This window comes from Muntiacus reevesi, chromosome 16 (genome assembly GCF_963930625.1).
Source record: "Muntiacus reevesi chromosome 16, mMunRee1.1, whole genome shotgun sequence".
Taxonomy (NCBI): Eukaryota; Metazoa; Chordata; class Mammalia; order Artiodactyla; family Cervidae; genus Muntiacus; species Muntiacus reevesi.
Genome location: NC_089264.1, coordinates 444969 through 466365, shown reverse-complemented (window position 1 = coordinate 466365; position 21397 = coordinate 444969). Strand labels below are relative to the sequence as shown.

Below are 21397 nucleotides of genomic sequence, written 5' to 3'. Positions count from 1 at the left end.
AATTCACATTTCTCAACCGTGTACCCTGCCTACATAATCTTAACATGCTATTAAAATGTGTACTATCCACGAGATTTCTCTAGTGTTCCTTGGTCCTTTTAAGATGGTGCTCTTGATGTGCAGGGGAAAGTATGTAAGTGACTCATTTGAAATGGAGCCCTTTTCAAAGAGCCAGGATTCATTGGATATATCTTATAAAAGCTCCACCCTTACTGGGGTCTAACAGCTTTTGTAAGCCTGTTTCTGATGCTCCTGCTTAAACATTTTCAGCATTCAAAATGCTTTAAACTGTCATCATTTTTTTTACACATTGATACTTATTTTACTGTGCGACTTTTAACTTCTTGGCTTTTACCTCCCTTCTATCAACTTTGTTTGAACTGTCCACTGACATGGCATAGAGGGACTCCTCATAGAATTTAACTTAACCCTGACCTAACCTCAGTCCAAAAGTTGTTTCAAGTGACATCATCCACCTTTAATTAAGTCCCATCATTCTTCTCCCATGAATTGGCTCCTGTGACACTGCAGGCAGGCATAGTTAGCATCCCTCCATTCTGCCAGGGCATTGGCCGCATGCGATGTTAGCTTTAGTTCAGACGCCTTTTAAACTTCATTTTGCAACATGGGGAGTCGCTTTAATTTTTTTACACCCCTTAATGTATGTTCCCAGTGTAGTTCAGTGAGAATGATTTCTTGATTTCTCCCCCTTTTTCAAAAAGAGAGTGCAATTCCACCTTAAATTTAAAACATGTTAAAGTATAATAAGTATAATAAATATATCAATGTTCACAAGTGGGGCTTGATCAAGACAGGGAATTTTTCTTTTCCTGTGGTTTTTCCACAATTATAAGAACAATGTTGTTTTATGAGCTCAAATTCTTGAGAGCATAAAGACCGAGGATGAAGTAGTAATTGCCAACTAGGAAGTGCCGGATTAAAAGCATCTGAGAGGTTCCAAAGTGCCTCAGTGTATAAAATAACAATGAACTCTGGGATTAGAGGAAAAGAGGAAGCTGCTGAAATTATGTTCCTTTAATTCTGCCTTCGAAACAGCTAACATGTTGAATCAGTAATATTATGTTTCTTTTTCAGTCTTTAGAGGAATATGACATTTTTTTCCCTAATACCCTTCAGATGGTATACCAGAGAGGTTCATCCAACAGAAATGATCGATGAGCTTTTAATCTGAAAAAAAAAAAAAAAAACCAAAAAAAAAAGTCATGATCCTTGGTGGTGAAGAAATTCATCAAAAGCTCCACAGTTCTGTAAAAGTACAAGTCTTTCTACAAAGAGTGAAGCCAGAAGGGAGCCCCGCAGAGGGTGGGAAAATCATATTGATAAGTGTGTTCATGTTTATTTCTTCCTTACTGAACTTCTAGACCAATTTTGGAAGGTCCTAGATCTATTTTAGCTAAGGAATTCCTTTTGAATGTCAGGGCAAGCCTAAAGTTGGGCTTCTGGCAATTCTGCCAACAGTGACCACTAGTTCCTTGTACTAAAGTTTATATCAGAGCTATAATTTAAAATAACTGCTATTTCACCCATAGCCTATTCTTATGACAATCAATAATGTCTCCAAGATTATCAGATGTCCTCTGGGGAACAAAATTGCCTCATGAAAATTTGTAATGTCAATCTTTTTTCTTGCCGATATCCTTATGTCTGTTTACCCATTGTCCATCTGTCACAGACACACTGAGACACACCAATCCTGAACACTCAACATTTTATCTTCTTTATTCCCATTGCTGGGTTTCTGAGTGATGCTTAAAAAAACAATCACACAATGGTTTCAAAATTTATCGCTGCCTAGCCAAGTGTCCTTGTATCTTTACTCTTCACTCTTCAATTCCCTATAGCATCTGCTGAAGTAGTTACCCACTCTTATTATGATTCCATTTTGTCCCTCATCACCCACCTTCTAATTCATGGAGAAAATCAAAGCATCAGAAGATAAGTCTCTCAAATTTCTGTCCTGGAACCTAAGAACATATCTGCCTGACATTTCCTCTTTTTATATTATTAAAGAAGGACTCTTCTGCCTGTCCATTGATAGCTTCTGCCTATGCCATCTCCAGCCCTTCTCAGGACCCTTACTCTATGAATTATATAGTTAACAACATTTATGAAGTTTCAAACATGTCAGCATAACACAGTTTCTTTTTCCAGTTATTTATTTACTCTTTCCTGTCTCTTAATAACTTTCCAAAATTAAATTTGTATCACCCCATCAGTGCCATCCAATCATTCCTCAAAGAGCTTGAACACATTTTGTGTTCCTACGAACATCTCTAGCCAATATCTTCTTATCTATTATACTTCGTAGCAATATTTTGCCTCTGTTAAATTGCTTAAAAGAATATTTGACAGTTCTGCTCATCTTAAAATTTTCTACTTTTTGTAACACTACAGATTCCTTTGATTTTATTCTAGTCCTATGGATATTCTCTCTTGGGATCCTTGCAATGGTCTTCTTCTCATACAAGTTCATGTTCCTCGGGGCTCTCTTCACAGTGCCTCAGCTCATTACTTACATCTTTTGTATTATTTTAGCTGCCTTCTCATATTTAATCCCACAGGTCTACCTTGATTCATGCAGTTTTGAATGAGTTCTATAGGTTGTCTTGCTCAGACTAACATTTATGTTAGTTCCTAGAATTTGATTACTTGTTGTAAACACCCCCCCTTTTTATTGTATTCTGCCATCTTTTTACCTCAGTTTTTTCTTTCTCTTTCTTTGCCAACAAGTAAATATTTTCATGTTTCTGCAAGGTTAGGGCCCTCTAAGCAAGGAATTAATGGAACAAGAGTTAATAAGCAAGCCATGGAAGTTAAAGATGTGTGACAATATGTAGTTTTGATCACCACCTCCTATATAGTCTTATAAACCTGTCCATACATACTTCTTTCAGGCATTCTAGTGAGAAATCTAGAAAGCTTTTGTTGTTCATCAATGAGTTGTGTCCAATGCTTTGTGACCTCTCAGACAGTAACAAGTCAGCCTTCCCTGTCCTTCACCATCTCCCAGAACTTGCTCAAACTCAGGTCCATTGAGTCAATGATGTCATCCAGCCCTCTCATCCTCTGTTGTCACCTGCTCCTCCTGCCTTCAGCTTTCCCAGCATCAGGGTCTTTTCCAGTGAGTCAGCTCTTCACATCAGGTGGCCAAAGTACTATAGCTTCAGCTTCAGTACCAGACCTTCCAATGAATATTCAGGACTGATTTCCTTTAGGACTGATTGGTTGGATATCTTTGCTGTCCAAATGACTCTCAAGAGTCTTCTCGAACACCAAAGTTCAAAAGCATCACATCTTTGACACTCAGCCTTCTTTATTGTCCAACTCTCACATCCAAACATGACTAGGGGAAAAATCACAGCTTTGACGAGACAGACTTTCGTCCGCAAAGTAGTGCTTCTGCTTTTTAATAGACCATCTAGGTTGGTCATGGCTTTTCTTCCAAGGAGCAAGCGTCTTTTAATTTCATGGCTGCAGTACCATCTGCAGTGATTTTGGGGCCCAAGAAAAGAAAGTCTGTCACTGTTTCCATTGTTTCCCCATCTACTTGCATGAAGTGATAGGACTGGATGCTATGATCTTCGTTTTTTTGAATGTTGAGGTTTTTTTTTTTTAAATCCATTTATTTTGAATGTTGAGTTTTAAGCCAGTTTTTTTCACTTTCCTCTTTCACCTTCATCAAGAGGCTCTTTAGCTCCTCTTTGCTTTCTGCCATAATGGTAGTGTCATCAGCATATCTGAGGTTATTGATATTTCTCCTGGCAATCTTGATTCCAGCTTGTACTTCATCCAGCCGCCTGACATTTCACATGATGTACTGTGCATATAAGTTAAATAACCAGAGTGACAATCTACAGTCTTGATGTACTCCTTTCTAAATTTGCAACCAGTCCATTGTTCCATGTCTGGTTGTATCTTGCTTCTTGACCTACATACAGATTTCTCAGGAGGCATGTAAGGTGGTTTGGTATTCCTGTCTCTTAAAACATGGTCCAGGTTGTTGTGATCCACAACTGAAAGCATGTGCATAGTCAATGAAGCAGAAGTAGATGGTTATCTGGAATTCTCTTGCTTTGTCTATGATTCAGTGGATGTTGGCATTTTGATGTCTGGTTCCTCTGCCTTTTCTAAATACAGCTAAAATATCTGGAAGTTTTGGATTCATGTATTGTTGAAGCCTAGCTTGGAGAATTTTGAACATCATTTTGCTGGCATGTGAATTAAGTGCAATTGTGTGGTAGTTTGAACATCTTGGGGATTGCTTTCTTTGGGATGGAATGAAAATTGACCTTTTCCAGTCCTGTGGCCACTGCTGAGTTTTCCAAATTTGCTGGCATATTGAGTTGAGCACTTGAACAGCCTCATCTTTTAGGATTTGAAATAGATCAGCTGGAATTCCATCACCTCCAGTAGCCTGGTTTGTAGTGATTCTTCCTCAGGCCCACTTGACTTCACACTCCAGGATGTCTGGCTCTAGGTGAGTGATCACACCATGGTGATTATCTGGGTCATTAAGATCTCTTTTGTGTAGTTCTTCTGTATATTCTTGCCATCTACTCTTAATATCTTCTGCTTCTGTTAGATCCATACCGTTTCTGTCCTTTATTGTTCTCCTCTTTGCATGAAATATTCCCTTGGTATCTTTAATTTTCATGAAGAGATCCATAGTCTTTCCCATTCAATGGTTTTCCTCTATTTCTTTGCACTGAACACTGAGGAAGGCTTTCTTATCTCTCCTCGCTGTTCTGAGGAAATCTGCATTCACCTGAGGATATCTTTCATTTTCTCCTTTGCCTTTCACTTCTCTTCTTTTCTCAGCTATTTGTAAGGCCACCCCAGACAACCATTTTGTCTTTTTGCATTTCTTTTCTTGGATATAGTTCCACCTCCTATATAGTCTTACGAACTTCTGTTCATAGTTCTTCAGGCACTCTCTCTCTCAGATCTAATCCCTTAAATTTATTTGTCACTTTTACTGTATAATTATAAGGGATTTGATTTAGGTCATACCTGAATGCTCTAGTGGTTTTCCTACTTTCTTCAATTTCAGTCTGAATTTGGCAATAAGGAGTTCATGGTCTGAGCCACAGTCAGCTCCTTGTCTTATTTTTGCTGACTGTATAGAGCTTCTCCATCTTTGGATGGAAAGAATATAATCAATTGGATTTCGGTATTGACCATCTGGTGACCTCCACATATAGATTCATCTCTTGTGTGGTTGGAAGAGGGTGTTTGTTATGACCAGTACATTCTCTTGACAAAACTTTGTTAGCCTGGTTCATTTTGTACTCTAAGCCAAACTTGCCTGTTACTCCAGGTATCTCTTGACTTCCTACTTTTGTATTTCAGTTCCCTGTGATGAAAAGGATATCTTTTTTTTTTTTTCTTTTTTTTTTTTGGTGTTAGTTCTAGAAAGTCTTGTAGGTCTTCATAGAACTGTTCAACTTCAGCTTCTTTGGCATGAGTGGTTGGGGCACAGACTTGGATTACTGTGATATTGAATGGTTTGCATTGGAAACAAACAAAGGTCATTCTGTCATTTTTTAGATCACCTCCAAGTCCTGCATTTTGGACTCTTTTGTTGACTGTGAGGGCTACTCCATTTCTACTAAGGGAGTCTTGCCCACAGTACTAGATACAATGGTCATCTGAGTTAATTTCACCCATTCCGGCCCATTTTCGTTTACTGAATCCTAAAATTTCAATGTTCACTCTTGCCATCTCCTGTTTGACCACTTCCAATTTACCTGAATGTGTGGACCTCACATTCCAGGTTTCTATTGCAATATTGTTCTTTACAGCATCAGAATTTACTTTCACCACCAGACACATCCACACCTGGCTGTTTCCACTTTGGCTCATCCTCTTTATTCCTGCTGGGGCTATTACTCCGCTCTTCTCCAGTAGCATATTGAGCGCCGAGCAAAATGGGGAGTTTATCTTTCAGTGTCATAGTTTTGGCTTTTCATATTGCTCATGGGGTTCTCAATGCAACAATCCTCAAGTGGCTTTCCGTTCCTTCAGTGGACCACGTTTTGTCAGAATTCTTCACCATGACCCGTCCATCTTGGGTGCCCTACACTGCATGGCTAATAGTTTCATTGATTTAGACAAGACTGTGATTCATGTAATCAGTTTGGTAAGTTTTCTGTGATTGTGCTTTCCATAAAGAGAACTTTACCTCCCCAAACTATATATTTACATTCCAAAAGGGAAGGAAACCTGGAACCTTGGGTGTATACCAGGATATATAAACCTGGAGACACTTGACTTACAGTTCGTCTAGAGACCACTACTTACTTCCCACAAGGGAACTTCCTTTTCTCTACCCTGGGAGAATTTGTTTGCATAAGGGAGAATCATTTCTCTTCTCAGGAAGGAAGGATGTTAACTGGACAGCATGTGTATTGAATCCCTGATTCTTAATTTCATGGCTTCTCTCCTGTTATGTGACACCCAAACACACCAGCTTGTCCATATAGCATCACCCCAGAAGAAGGTAGAAATTGTTGTGTAGTGAACTGACACAAGTATTACTATCAGTAATAACAATCTGTCTTGATCCAGAAACCTCATGTTTGAATTGATGGTAACATTAACAAATATAGACATTAAATACTTAATCGTCTTTTCCTTCTTTTTCGTGAAAATCATGCCATTTTATTTACTACAGGGATAGTGAATAATTTTATTATCATTTCTTTTGTTTTTTTCTGGTATCGTTCTTCAAACACATAGAAAAGGGACATTTGAATCAGGGCAAACTTGAGTGCTCATGGGTTCCAGCTATATGACAGGTTCTCCCTGGTTACTCTGAGAGCTGAAAAGAATAAATTTCTGCCACTTGTAGTCTGCGTGCCACATCTAGATGAGTGCCAGCACACTGGCTGTAATCTTGGCTATAGACACTCATCTCGAATCGTATTTATTTTCCCTTGTCGTATGGAAATTTCATAGCTCACGTCTTTGTTGTTATTGTCATTTTTCTTTGTGACACCAGATTCTTGAAGCAATCCATCCAGACCAAATGCTTTCCCATGGACAGAGTTATGTGTGTTCTCAGTCTGCTGTCTCCTGCCACAACTACAGTGCAGCCCTTGTTGATACATCCCTCAAAATGTATTGTACCAGTAGTGGCCACCGCTTTCCCCTTGAGTTTCTTCCTTTCTCCCTTCAGTCATTTCTACTTTGTTTCTTGTGTGTGTGTCCATGTCCATCTGTCTCTCTTTCTTGTGCAGAAAGTCAGAGCATCAAAGATCAGAGGAGAAGCATTAAACTTTAAGACAGGCATAGACAGCATTTTTCCCCCCTCAAGAAACTGACCATCACATGAAAGGATGACTTTCCTGTATTTTAGGAGAAATAGACTGAATGGTTCTAAACGAGGAAGAGAAAGTGAAGAGGAACATGGTAATTTTCCTGCTTTGATTAGTTTTTAAGCATTAGTAGACAAAAAACACAGAGAAGGGATGGGGATGTAGCTCTTCAAACATTCTTTTATTCCAGTAAAATTATTCTATGAGTAGTTCCCTTATTTATTCTCTTCAAAACTACTTGACTGGAAGAATTCACATGGACCACCATCCCACCAATGTGGAGCTCCAGGTTCTTAACATCTCAGTGTTTCAAATAATCTAAATGTGGGATATATTTTGGCATGTTGTTTTTCCAACTACTTTGAAGCATAAATATTTCTAGTTGACATTCTACTATGCCTAAAATTAAATGTAAACTGATTTGATGCTCTGTAGGAAGGGTCTTGGAGGGTCTTAAAGAATTTTAATTTGTCACAATTTGTTTTGAAAGAATCCAAAATTGTACTTGAGTTATATCCCAATTTTCCAAGTATTGAATGAAGTATTTTAAAATCAAAATGCAGTCTTATTATTTTAAAATGTGTCCTCATCAAATTAAGAATAGATAATTTAATGATTCTGCTTAGTGTTGGTGGGGAATACGTGTAACTCTATGGCTGATTCATATCAATGTATGACAAAACCCACTGAAATGTTCTGAAGTAATTAGCCTCCAACTAATAAAAAAAAAAAAACATTTAATTTTTTTGAATTACTTCAATATTAGAATTGGGGAGGACAATCTGTTAACAAAGAAAAAGAAGTTGTAATTATTTTATAGTGAGCATTTTTTCAGGTATATTTATTAAATTACTACTCTGAGAAAGGCAGTATGCTAGCTCTTCTGGTATATCAAAATGAATATATAAGTCAAAAGGGAAATATGGGCTTCTCAGATGACTGAGTGGTAAAAAATCTGCCTGCCAATGCAGGAGATTCAGGAGATGCAGATTCGATGCTTGGGTCAGGAATATTCCCTGGAGAAAGGAATGATTATTCCCCTGAGTATTCTTGTCTGGAAAATCCCGTAGACAGAGGAGACTGGTGAGATACAGTCCACGGGGTCACAAAGAGTCGGACTAGACTGAGCACACATGTATGCAAAAGAGAAATATAATCTCAAATTATTTGTTGAAAAACTACTTTGTGTGTGTTGTTACTTAATCTTAAGTTTATTTGAAGAAACTAAATATACACAAAGAATTCATATCCATTTAAATTCACATAGGGGATTCCATGGCAGGATTTTGGCTGCTTTAAAATCAGGTCATGGTGGAGAATTCTGACAAAATGTGGCCCACTGGAGAAGAGAATAGCAAACCACTTCAGTATTCTTGCCTTGAGAACCCCATGAACAGTATGAAAAGGCAAAAAGATAGGACACTGAAAGATGAACTCCCCAAGTTGGTAGACGCCCAGTATGCTACTAGAGATCAGTGGAGAAATAACTCCAGAAGAATGAAGAGATGGAGCCACAGCAAAAACAACACCCAGTTGCGAATGTGACTCATGATGGAAGTCAAGTCCGATGCTGTGAAGGGTAATGCTGCATAGGAACCTGGAATGTTAGGTCCACGAATCAAGGCAAATTGGAAGTGGTCAAACAGGAGATGGCAAGAGTGAACACTGACATTTTAGGAATCAGTGAACTAAAACAGACTGGAATGGGGTAATTTAACTCAGATGACAATTATACCTACTACTGTGGGCAAGAATCCCTTAGAAGAAATGGAGTAGCCATCACAGTCAACAAGAAAGTCCAAAATGCAGGACTTGGATGTAATCTCAAAAACAACAAAATGATTTTGTTCCTTTCCAAGGCAAACCATTCAGTATCATGGTAATCCAAGTCTACGCCCCAACCAGTAATGCTGAAGAAGTTGAAGTTAAACAATTCTATGAAAACCTACAAGACTTTCAGGAACTAATACCCAAAAAAGATGTCCTTTTAATTATAGGGGACTGGAGTGCAAAAGTAGGAAGTCAAGAGATATCTAGAGTAACAGACAAGTTCGGCTTGGGTGTACAAAATGAAGCAGGCTAGTGGAGTTTTGTCAAGCGAACACACTGGTCATAACAAACACCCTCTTCCAACAAGACAAGAGGAGAGTCTACACATGGACATCACCAGGTGGTCAAAACTGAAATCAGACTGATTACATTCTTTGCAGCCAGAGATGAAGAAGCTCTTGTTAGCAAAAACAAGACCCGCAGCTTACTGTGGCTCAGATCATGAACTACTTAATTCCAAATTCAGACTTAAATTAAAGAAAGTAGGGAAAACCTCTAGAACATTCAGGTATGACCTAAATCAAATCCCTTAAAATTATACATTGGAAGTGAGAAATAGATGCAAGGAATTAGATCTGATAGACAAGAGTACCTGAAGAACTATGGATGGAGGTTCTTGACATTGTACAGGAGGCAGGGATCAAGTACTTCCCCAAGGAAAAGAAATGCAAAAAGCAAAATGGTTGTCTGAGGAGGCCTTACAAATGGCTGTGAAAAGAAGAGATGCAAAAGGCAAAGGAGAAAAGGAAAGATATCCCCATTTGAATGCAGAGTTCCAAAGAATAGCAAGGAGAGATAAGAAAGCCTTCTTCAGTGATCAGTGCAAAGAAATAGAGGAAAACAATTGAATGGGAAAGACTATAGGTCTCTTCAAGAAAATGAGAGCTACCAAGGGAGTGTTTTGTGCAAAGATGGACAAAATAAAGGACAAAAATTCCATGGACCTGCAGACACAGAAGATATTAATAAGAGGTGTCAACAATAGCCAGAAGGGCTATACAAAAACAGCTCCATGACCCAGATAATCAGAATGGTGTGATCACTCACCTAGGGCCAGACATCCTGGGGTGTGATGTGAAGTGGGCCTTAGGAAGCGTCATTATGAACAAAGCTAGTGGAGGTGATGGAATTCCAGTTGAGCTATTTCAAATCCTAAAAGATGATGCTGTGAAAGTGCTGCACTCAGTATGCCAGCAAATTTGGAAAACTCAGCAGTGGCCACAGGACAGGAAAAGGTTAGTTTTCATTCCAATCCCACAAAATGCTGACAACCACACAACTGCACTCAGCTCCTATGCTAGCAAAGAAATGTTCAAAATTCTCCAAGCCAGGCTTTAACACTACATGAACCTTGAACTTCCAGATGTTCCATCTGGATTTATAAAAGGAACAGGAACCAGGGATCAAATTGCCAATATCTGCTGAATCATTGAAAAAACAGGAGTTCCAGAAAAACATCTATTTCTGCTTTACTGACTGCACCAAAGCCTTTGACTATTTGGATCACAACAAACTGTGGAAAACTCTTAAAGAGATGGGAATACCAGACCACCTGACCTGCCTCCTGAGATGTCTCTATGCAGCTCAGGGAGCAACAGTTAGACCTGGACATGGAACAAAAGACTGGCTCCAAATTGGGAAAGGAGTACATCGAGGCTATATATAGTCACTCTATTTATTGAACTTATATGCAGAGTACATCATGAGAAACACTGAGCTGGATGAAGCACAAGCTGGAATCAAGATTGCTGGGAGAAATATCAATAACCTCAGATATGCAGACGACACCACACTTATTGCAGAAATTGAAGAAGAACTAAAGAGCCTCTTGATGAAAGTGTAAGAGGAGAGTGAAAATGTTGGTGTAAAACTCAACATTCAGAAAACTAAGATCATGGCATCTGGTCCCATCACTTCATGGCAAATAGTTGGGGAAACAATGGATACAGTGAGAGACTTTATTTTGGGGGGCTCCAAATTCACTGCAGATGGTGACTGCAGCCATGAAATTAAAAGATGCTTACTCCTTGGAAGAAAAGCTATGACCAACCTAATAAGCATATTAAAAAGCAGAGACATTACTTTGCCAACAAAGGTTCGTCTAGTCAAATGTATGGTTTTTCCCAACAGTTCAGTTCAGTTTAATCACTCGGTTATGTCTGACCGACTCTGTGACCCCACGAACCGCAGCACGCCAGGCCTCCCTGTCCATCACCAACTCCCAAGGTCCACCCAAACTCAAGTCCATTGAGTCGATGATGCCATTCAGCCAGCTCATACTCTGTCGTGCCCTTCACCTCCTGCCCTCCATCTTTCCCAACTTCGGGGTCTTCAAATGAGTCAGCTCTTCACATCAGGTGGCCAAAGTACTGGAGTTTCAGCTTCAACATTAGTCCTTCCAATGAAGACTCAGGACTGATTTCCTTTAGGATGGACCTATTGGATCACCTTGCAGTCCAAGGGACTCTCAAGAGCTTTATCTAACACCACAGCTCAAAAGCAGCAATTCTTCTGCTCTCAGCTTTCTTTATAGTCCAACTCTCACATCCATACATGACTACTGGAAAAACCATAGCCTTGACGAGACAGACCTTTGTTGGCAATGTAATGTCTCTGCTTTTTAAATGCTTTCTAGTTTGGTCATAACTTTCTTTCCAAGGAGTAAGCGTCTTTTAATTTCATGGCTGCAGTCACTATCTGCAGTGATTTTGAAGCCCCAAAAATAAAGTCTGACACTGTTTCCACTGTTTCCCCATCTATTTCCCATGAAGTGATGAAACCAGATGCCATGATCTTCATTTTCTGAATGTTGAGCTTTAAGCCAACTTTTTCACTCTCCTCTTTCACTTTCATCAAGAGGCTCTTTAGTTCTTCACTTTCTGCCATAAGGGTGGTGTTATCTGCATATCTGACGTTATTGATATTTCTCCCGGCAATCTTGATTCCAGCTTGTGCATCATCCAGCCTAGAGTTTCTCATGATGTACTCTGCATATAAGCTGAATGAGCAGAGTGACAATATACAGCCTTGACATACTCTTTTTCCTATTTGGAACCAGTCTGTTGTTCCATGTCCAGTTCTAGCTGTTGCTTCTTGACCTGCATACAGGTTTCTCAAGAGGCAGGTCAGGTGGTCTGGTATGCCCAACTCCTTCAGAATTTTCCAGTTTATTGTGATCTACACAGTCAAATGTTTGGCATAGTCAATAAATCAGAAATAGGTGTTTTTCTGGAACTCTCTTGCCAGTGGATATTGGCAATTTGATCTCTGGTTCCTCTGCCTTTTCTAAAACCAGCTTGAATATCTGGAAGTTCACAGTTCATGTATTGCTGAAGCCTGGCTTGGAGAATTTTAAACATTACTTTACTAGCATTTGAGATGAGTGCAATTGTGTGGTAGTCTGAGCATTCTTTGGGATTGCCTTTTTTAGGGATTGGAATGAAAACTGACATTTCCAGTCCTGTGGCCACTGCTGAGTTTTCCAAATCTGCTGGCATATCGAGTGCAGCACTTTCACAGCATCATCTTTCAGGATTTGAAATAGCTCAACTGGAATTCCATCACATCCACTAGCTTTTTTCTTAGAGATGCTTCCTAAGGCCCACTTGACTTCTCATTCCAGGATGTCTGGCTCTAGGTGAGTGATCACACCATCATGATTATCTCCATCATGAAGATCTTTTTCGTATAGTTTTTCTGTGTATTCTTGCAACCTCTTCTTAATATCTTCTGCTTCTGTTAGACATATACCATTTCTGTCCTTTACTGTACCCATCTTTGCATGAAAATTTCCCTTGGTATCTCTAATTTTCTTGAAGAGATCTCTAGTCTTTCCCATTCTCTTGTTTTCCTCTATTTCTTTGCACTGATCACTGAAGAACGCTTTCTTATCTCTCCTTGCTTTTCTTGGAACTCTGCATTCACATGGGGATATCTTTCCTTTTCTTCTTCGCTTTTCACTTCTCTTCTTTTCACAGCTATTTGCAAGGCTTCCTCAGACACCCATTTTGCTTTTTTGCATTTTTCTTGGTGATGGTCTTGATCTCTGTCTCCTGTATAATGTCATGAACCTCTGTCCATAGTTCATCAGGCACTCTGTCTATCAGATCTAGCCCCTTAAATATATTTCTCACTTCCACTGTATAATTGTAAGGGATTTGATTTAGGTCCTACCTGAATGGTCTAGTGGTTTTCCCTACTTTCTTCAATTTAAGTCTGAATTGGGCAATAAGGAGTTCTTCAGTCCTGTCCAACTCTTTGTGACCCCATGGACTGTAACTCCCCAGGCTCCTCTGTCCATGGAATTCTCAAGGCAAAATACTGGAGTGGGTTGCCATTTCCTTCTCAAGGAGATCTTTCTGACCCAGGGATTGAACCCTGGTCTCGCGCATTGCAGGCAGATTCTTTACCATCTGAGCCACCAAGGAAGACCCCTCGAGAAAGAGTGGAGAAAAGGGAGCCCTCCTATACTGTTGATGGGAATGTACATTGGTGCAGACACTGTAGAAAGTAGTAAAAATAAAAATAGTAGTAAAAATAAAATTACCATATGATCCAGCAATCCCACTTCTGGGCATTTACCCAGACAAAACAGTAATTTGAAAAGATCCATGTTCCCCTATGTCCATAGCGGCACTGTTTACAATAGCCAAATCATGGAAAGAACCTAAATGTCTATCAACAGATGAATGGATAAAGAAAGTATGGCAAATACATACAATGGAGTATTTACTTAGCCATCCAAAATGAAATAATGCCATTTGTAGCAACATGGATGAGCCCAGAGATCATCACACTAAGTAAAATAAGTCAGAAAGAGAAAGACAAATACATATGACAACACTTAGATGTGGAATCTGAACTACGACACAAATGAACTTACCTACAAAACGGAAAAGACACACAGATATAGAGAACAAACTGTTGGCCAAGGGAGGGTCAAACTCCCAAAGACTGAGAGTTAATTGGAATTAGTGGGTGCAAGCTAGTATATATAGGATGGATAAACAGTGTCCTACTATATAGCACATGGAACTATATCCAATACCCTGTAATAAGCTATAATGGAAAAAATATGAAAAAGAATATATTGGATAATTGAGCCACTTTCCTATATAGAAGAGAAATTAACATAACATAATAAATCAACTATTCAATATTTTTTAAAAAATCATAACTTTCTAAATTTAAGTTGGCTTCAAAACTTGGCTTGCATGAATATCTTTTTTTTTTTTAATTAAAGCTAATAATTTTTAGAGTTCTTCATTTTTTCTCTCTTGGAACAATCTGAAAGTTCTGTAATTCACTTTAAACTACAGATGATTTTACCTGCTTGTAGCATGTAAACCAATAGTAATAATTCTAATATTCTCTGGTTCATGTGCATAGTTTTCTATTGCTGCTATAACAAATCCCTACAAACTTAGTGGCCTAATGCAAAATTAATATCTTATAATTCTTAAGGTCAGGAGTCAAAAGTCCCTTATGAGATTAAACAGAAGTGTCCAAAAGACTACATTTTTTTTCTGGACTCTATAGAGGGTAATCCATTCCCTTGCCTTTTCCAGATTTTAGAGACTGCCCACATTCCTTGGCACATGGCCCCTTTCTACATCTTTAAATGAGCAAAAGAAAATTGAGCCCTTCTTAAACCACATCATTATGCTCAAAATTCTCCAAGCCAGGCTTCAGCAGTACATGAACCGTGAACTTCCAGATGTTCAAGCTGATTTTAGAAAAGGCAGAGGAACCAGAGATCAAATTGCCAACATCTGCTGGATCACTGAAAAAGCAAGAGAGTTCCAGAAAAACATCTATTTCTGCTTTATTGACTATGCCAAAGCCTTTGACTGTGTGGATCACAATAAACTGTGGAAAATTCTGAAAGAGATGGAAATACCAGACCACCTGACCTGCCTCTTGAGAAACCTATATGCATGTCAGGAAGCAACAGTTAGAACTGGACATGGAACAACAGACTGGTTCCAAATAGGAAAAGGAGTATCTCAAGGCTGTATATTGTCACCCTGCTTATTTAACTTATATGCAGAGTACATCATGAGAAACGCTGGGCTGGAAGAAGCACAAGCTGGAATCAACGTTGCCGGGAGAAATACCAATAACGTCAGATATGCAGATAAAACCACCCTTATGGCAGAAAGTGAAGAACTAAAGAGCCTCTTGATGAAAGTGAAAGAGGAGAGTGAAAAAGTTGGCTTAAAGCTCAACATTCAGAAAACTGAGATCATGGCATCTGGTCGCAGCACTTCGTGGGAAATAGATGGGGAAACAGTGGAAACAGTGACAGACTTTATTTTGGGGGGCTCCAAATTCACTGCAGATGGTGATTGCAGCCATGAAATTGAAAGACACTTACTCCTTGGAAGGAAAGTTATGACCAACCTAGACAGCATATTAAAAAGCAGAGATATTACTTTGCCAACAAAGGTCCGTCTAGTCAAGGCTATGTTTTTTCCAGTAGTCATGTATGGAGGTGAGAGTTGGACTATAAGAAAGCTGAGAGCAGAAGAATTGCTGCTTTTGAGCTGTGGTGTTGGAGAAGACTCTTGAGAGTCCCTTGGACTGCAAGGAAATCCAACCAGTCCATCCTAAAGGAGAGCAGTCCTGGGTGCTCATTGGAAGGATTGATGCTGAAGCTGAAAGTCCAATACTTTGGCCACCTCATGCGAAGAGTTGACTCACTGGCAAAGACCCTGATGCTGGGAGGGATTGGGGGCAGGGGGAGAAGGGGACGACAGAAGATGAAATGGCTGGATGGAGTCATCGACTCGATGGACATGAGTTTGTGTAAACTCCAGGAGTTGATGATGGACAGGGAGGCTCGGTGTGCTGCGATTCATGCGGTCGCAGAGTCGGACACGACTGAGCGACTGAACTGATTGACTGACTACACCACATCACTTCAAGCTTTCCTCCACAGTCATCCTTCCCTCTGACTCTCTTCTGATTCCTTCCATTTGTAAGGACACTTGTGAGTATACTGACTCTCCCTGGATAATCTATGATAATCTCCTCATCTAAATGTCCTTGACCTAACTGAATCTGCAAAATCCCGTTTCCATGCATGTAAACATAATCAGAGGTTCCAGGGATTATAATCTGGGCTCCACTCATTGGAGATATTTCTTGGGAGATGCTCATCAAATTCAACATCTGATGGGTGCACATCATACAGACAGGACACTTGAACATTTCATTATATTCTTAACATCTTTAAAGCTACCTTTGAAACCAACAATAAAGTTAACAAGATAATTAATTTTCAGAAATTTCCAATTTTTTACATGAAGTTATCTTTCATTCCAGTCTCTCAGTTGTGTCTGACTCTGTGTGACCCCATGAACCACAGCACACCAGGCCGCCCTGTCCATCACCATCTCCCGGAGATTACCCAAACTCATGTCCATTGAGTCAGTGATGCCATCCAACCATCTCATCCTCTGTCGTCCCCTTCTCCTCCTGCCCTCAATCTTTCCCAGGACCAGGGTCTTTTCCAATGAGTCAGTTCTTCGCATCAGGTGGCCAAAGTATTGGAGTTTCAGCTTCAACATCAGTCCTTGCAATGAACACCCAGAACTGATCTCCTTCAGGATGGACTGGTTGGATCTCCTTGCAGTCCAAGGGACTCTCAAGAGTCTTCTCCAACACCATAGTTCAAAAACATCAATTCTTCTGTACTCAGCTTTCTTTGTAGTCCAACTCTCACATCCATATATGACTACTGGGAAAACCATAGCCTTGACTAGACGGACCTTTGTTGACAAAGTAATGTCTCTGCTTTTTAATATGCTGTCTAGGTTGGTTATAACTTTCCTTCCAAGGAGTAAATATATAACCACTTAACTCACTGCTACCAAACTACTTTATTATCTCTGCTGATATGAAGCAGAAGACAAAATTTAAAAATTATCTAGGGTATTTATCATTTTCAAAATGTATTTTTATTCTCTTCATTCACAAGATGCCTCTTCTAGACCCTATAAAAATATAAATAAGCAGTATTTATTAAATGGTTGAATCATATATTAATCACATATTAATAAGCACAGGGACTCCTGGAGTAAGCAGATTTTCAATAACTGGTGAAGATTTAAATAAATGTATCCATGTAAATTATTTAATATAATAAAATTTTATAATAATATAATCAAATTTTAGGATTCCCCCCCGAAAACAAAATTAAAGCATGGTTATCTCCTTTATTCAAAATCCGATCATCCTGCTACTTAATGAGACGACACCATAAGATAATAATTAACAGGAAATAAGAGTCAGTTGTCAATAACATGTGCCCAATATAGCTAACACCCACTACCACTAAGTCTCATCCCATCCAATGATGTGAGGATCTCTGCACAGCACACAACACACATTTCCTTCTCTAACTTCCAAGTCAGTGCTGAGGGATGCAGAGGAAGAGAAATAAGACCCCTGGTAACAGAGATTCAAGGGACTCGGTTTCTGTTCAAAGTCAGAAGAGGACACTGCCCTGGCAGGAATGCTTCAGCAAAGGAAAAACACACAGGCTGTTTTGTTTCTTTGTTTGTTTGTTTTAGAATTATGTTTTATTTGAAGGAATTTCTGAGGATGTAAACCCAGAAGACAGCCTCTCAGCTCTGAGGGACTGCTTGTAAGAGGTAAGGGAGGGTCCAGGGTAAATAGGAATTTTGCAAAAAATATTCGCAACAAAAACCAGGTCCCTAGACTATTTGCCTTAAGTATTCCCCCTTGCAGTTAGGTATAATGGCTACTGACAAGTACATTTTCTGATGCCTGGGAGGTATTTAGCAGATAGGATGTAGCTTAGGCTTTTTGTTTGCTTGTTTTTCCCCAAAATCTACTCTCAGAGCCAAAATATGTGTCCTCAGAAAACTTGATTCTCTGCTCAGCCACCAGTATAACGCAGAATCAATTAAGTTCTCTAATAGAGCAACAAGGAGGTTTTGACCAAGTACTCTGTGGTATCCATGCTCAGCAATAACCAACGGATAGACAAGCACCAGGAGTACAGAGAGAGCAAGCTGGTTTGCAGACACTGGACATCTTCTTTTACAGAAATATAAATCAAATATTTTAAATATGCAAGGCCTCCTTGCTTCCAGGCATTTCTAGTAACAGATTCAACACGAAAAGCTATTGTATCATCTCAAAGAGATTTTCTACACTTAGTTAAATTTACCTTGAATATCAAATTGTTTCCTATGCCTAATTTAAGTCAGCAACTCAGAATTACTTTTTTAATATTATCAGCTAACTAATATAACCTACCAAAATTAATAACATGGTGAAATTAAAAAAAAAAAATGACAGTCTGGGTGTGGTAGGCATAATCATGGCCCCCTAAAGAAGTATATGGACTAAGTCCTGGCCCTGAGACTATGATACCTTCATGGCAGGAGAAACTTTGCAGATGTCACTGAGATGGGAAGATTATCCAGGTGGCCTCTGGTGTAATTCCAAAGGTCCTTATAAGTGAAACAGGCATAAGGGGAAGAGAACAGGAGGAGAAGAAAATATGACAACCAAAGCCAAGGTCAGAATGATGAGATTGCTGACTTTGAAATTAGAAAGAGACCTTGAGCCGAGGAAGCCTCTGAAAACTGGAAAAGGCAAGGAACTAAACACTTCCCTAGAGTCTTCAGAAAGGCCTGTAGAGACTTTGGTTTTAACCACACAAGACTATTTCAGATGTCTGAACTTTAGAACTGTAAGGTAATACAGTGGTTGTTTTAAGACACTAAGATTGTAGTAATTTGTTCCAGCAACAATAGAGCTAATACAATGGGCAAACTATCCTTTTAGTAAATTATATTTTAACACAGCTCTAAGATTTCCCCACTGATTATATGCCACAAGATCTATCTTTCTATTTCTCAGTGTTAAGTACTGTCTCATCTTTTCTAGTAGGACATCAGTTTGGCTGCTCACTGGGACCATGGGTGTGATCCATTTGGAAATCCTTAGGATCAGGTATTGCACTGGATCTTTTTTTTTTTAATCTATTTTTTTTATTAGTTGGAGGGTAATTACTTCACAACATTTCAGTGGGTTTTGTCATACGTTGACACGAATCAGCCATAGAGTTACACGTATTCCCCATCCCGATCCCCCCTCCCACCTCCCTCTCCACCCGACTCCTCTGGGTCCTCCCAGTGCACCAGGCCCGAGCACTTGACTCATGCATCCCACCTGGGCTGGTGATCTGTTTCACCATAGATAATATACATGCTGTTCTTTCGAAACATCCCACCCTCACCTTCTCCCACAGAGTTCAAAAGTCTGTTTTGTACTTCTGTGTCTCTTTTTCTGTTTTGCATATAGGGCCATCGTTACCATCTTTCTAAATTCCGTATATATGTGTTAGTATACTGTAATGTTCTTTATCTTCCTGGCTTACTTCACTCTGTATAATGGGCTCCAGTTTCATCCATCTCATTAGAACTGATTCAAATGAATTCTTTTTAATGGCTGAGTAATATTCCATGGTGTATATGTACCACAGCTTCCTTATCCATTCATCTGCTGATGGGCATCTAGGTTGCTTCCATGTCCTGGCTATTATAAACAGTGCTGCGATGAACATTGGGGTGCACGTGTCTCTTTCAGATCTGGTTTCTTCAGTGTGTATGCCCAGAAGTGGGATTGCTGGGTCATATGACAGTTCTATTTCCAGTTTTTTAAGAAATCCCCACACTGTTTTCCATAGTGGCTGTACTAGTTTGCATTCCCACCAACAGTGTAAGAGGGTTCCCTTTTCTCCACACCCTCTCCAGCATTTATTGCTTGTAGACTTTTGGATAGCAGCCATCCTGACTGGCGTGTAATGGTACCTCATTGTGGTTTTGATTTGCATTTCTCTGATAATGAGTGATGTTGAGCATCTTTTCATGTGTTTGTTAGCCATCTGTATGTCTTCTTTGGAAAAATGTCTGTTTAGTTCTTTGGCCCATTTTATGATTGGGTCATTTATTTTTCTGGAATTGAGCTTCAGGAGTTGCTTGTATATTTTTGAGATTAATCCTTTATCTGTTTCTTCATTTGCTATTATTTTCTCCCAATCTGAGGGCTGTCTTTTCACCTTACTTATAGTTTCCTTTGTAGTGCAGAAGGTTTTAAGTTTCATTAGGTGCCATTTGTTTAGTTTTGCTTTTATTTCCAATATTCGGGGAGGTGGGTCATAGAGGATCTTGCTGAGATTTATGTCGGAGAGGGTTTTGCCTGTGTTCTCCTCTAGGAGTTTTATAGTTTCTGGTATTACATTTAGATCTTTAATCCATTTTGAGTTTATTTTTGTGTATGGTGTTAGAAAGTGTTTTAGTTTCATTCTTTTACAAGTGGTTGACCAGTTTTCCCAGCACCACTTGTTAAAGAGGTTGTCTTTTTTCCATTGTATATCCTTGCCTTCTTTGTCAAAGATAAGGTGTCCATAGGATCGTGGATTTATCTCTGGGCTTTCTATTCTGTTCCATTGATCTATATTTCTGTCTTTGTGCCAGTACCATACTGTCTTGATGACTGTGGCTTTGTAGTAGAGTCTGAAGTCAGGCAGGTTGATTCCTCCAGTTCCATTCTTCTTTCTCAAGATTACTTTGGCTATTCGAGGTTTTTTGTATTTCCATACAAATGCACTAGATGTTAATGCTCCTCATTCAGCTTAGCAACCTGCCTGCTAAATTTCACTGGAAATGTAGCAAGCTCACTGAGTTCCATTGCAAAAACCAGCAGTATGCATGCTTGGTAAGCTGCTTCAGTCATGTCTGACTCTTTGTGATCCCCCATACTGTAGCCCACCAGGCTCCTCTGTCCATGGGATTCTCTAGGCAAGAATACTGGAGTGGATTGCCATTCCCTTCTTCAGGGGATCTACCTGACACACGGATCGAACCTGTGTCTCTTAAACATCTGCATTGGCAGGCAGTTTCTTTACTACTAGCAAGTGGGTAGCCATTCCTTTCTTTGGGATCTTTCTGACCCAGAGATCCAATCTGGATCTCCCACACTGCAGGTAGATTCTTTACTTTCTGAACCACCAGGGAAGCCCAAAAGATAGCAGTAGATGATATAAGCTCTCATGCAATTGCAACTGCATTATTCTCACCAAATACAGCCTGATGGATATGACAGTGTTACATGAAACACATTAATTACTGAAATTATATTTGTCAGAGCAATAAATATCTACCTTTGATGCTAGAGAATATATGATTTGA

At 39.4% G+C, this 21397-nt stretch overlaps 1 long non-coding RNA gene across 1 annotated transcript in view; it reads right to left on the bottom strand.

Moving 5' to 3' along the window:
• Positions 1–1086: 1086 nt before the first annotated feature.
• The window catches only part of LOC136148080 (uncharacterized), a 36548-nt gene continuing 16237 nt past the window's right edge, over positions 1087–21397 (bottom strand). Inside the window, exon 3 of the long non-coding RNA XR_010659434.1 lies at positions 1087–1188. This is a non-coding gene — a long non-coding RNA (uncharacterized lncRNA). The remainder of the gene's footprint in view (positions 1189–21397) is intronic.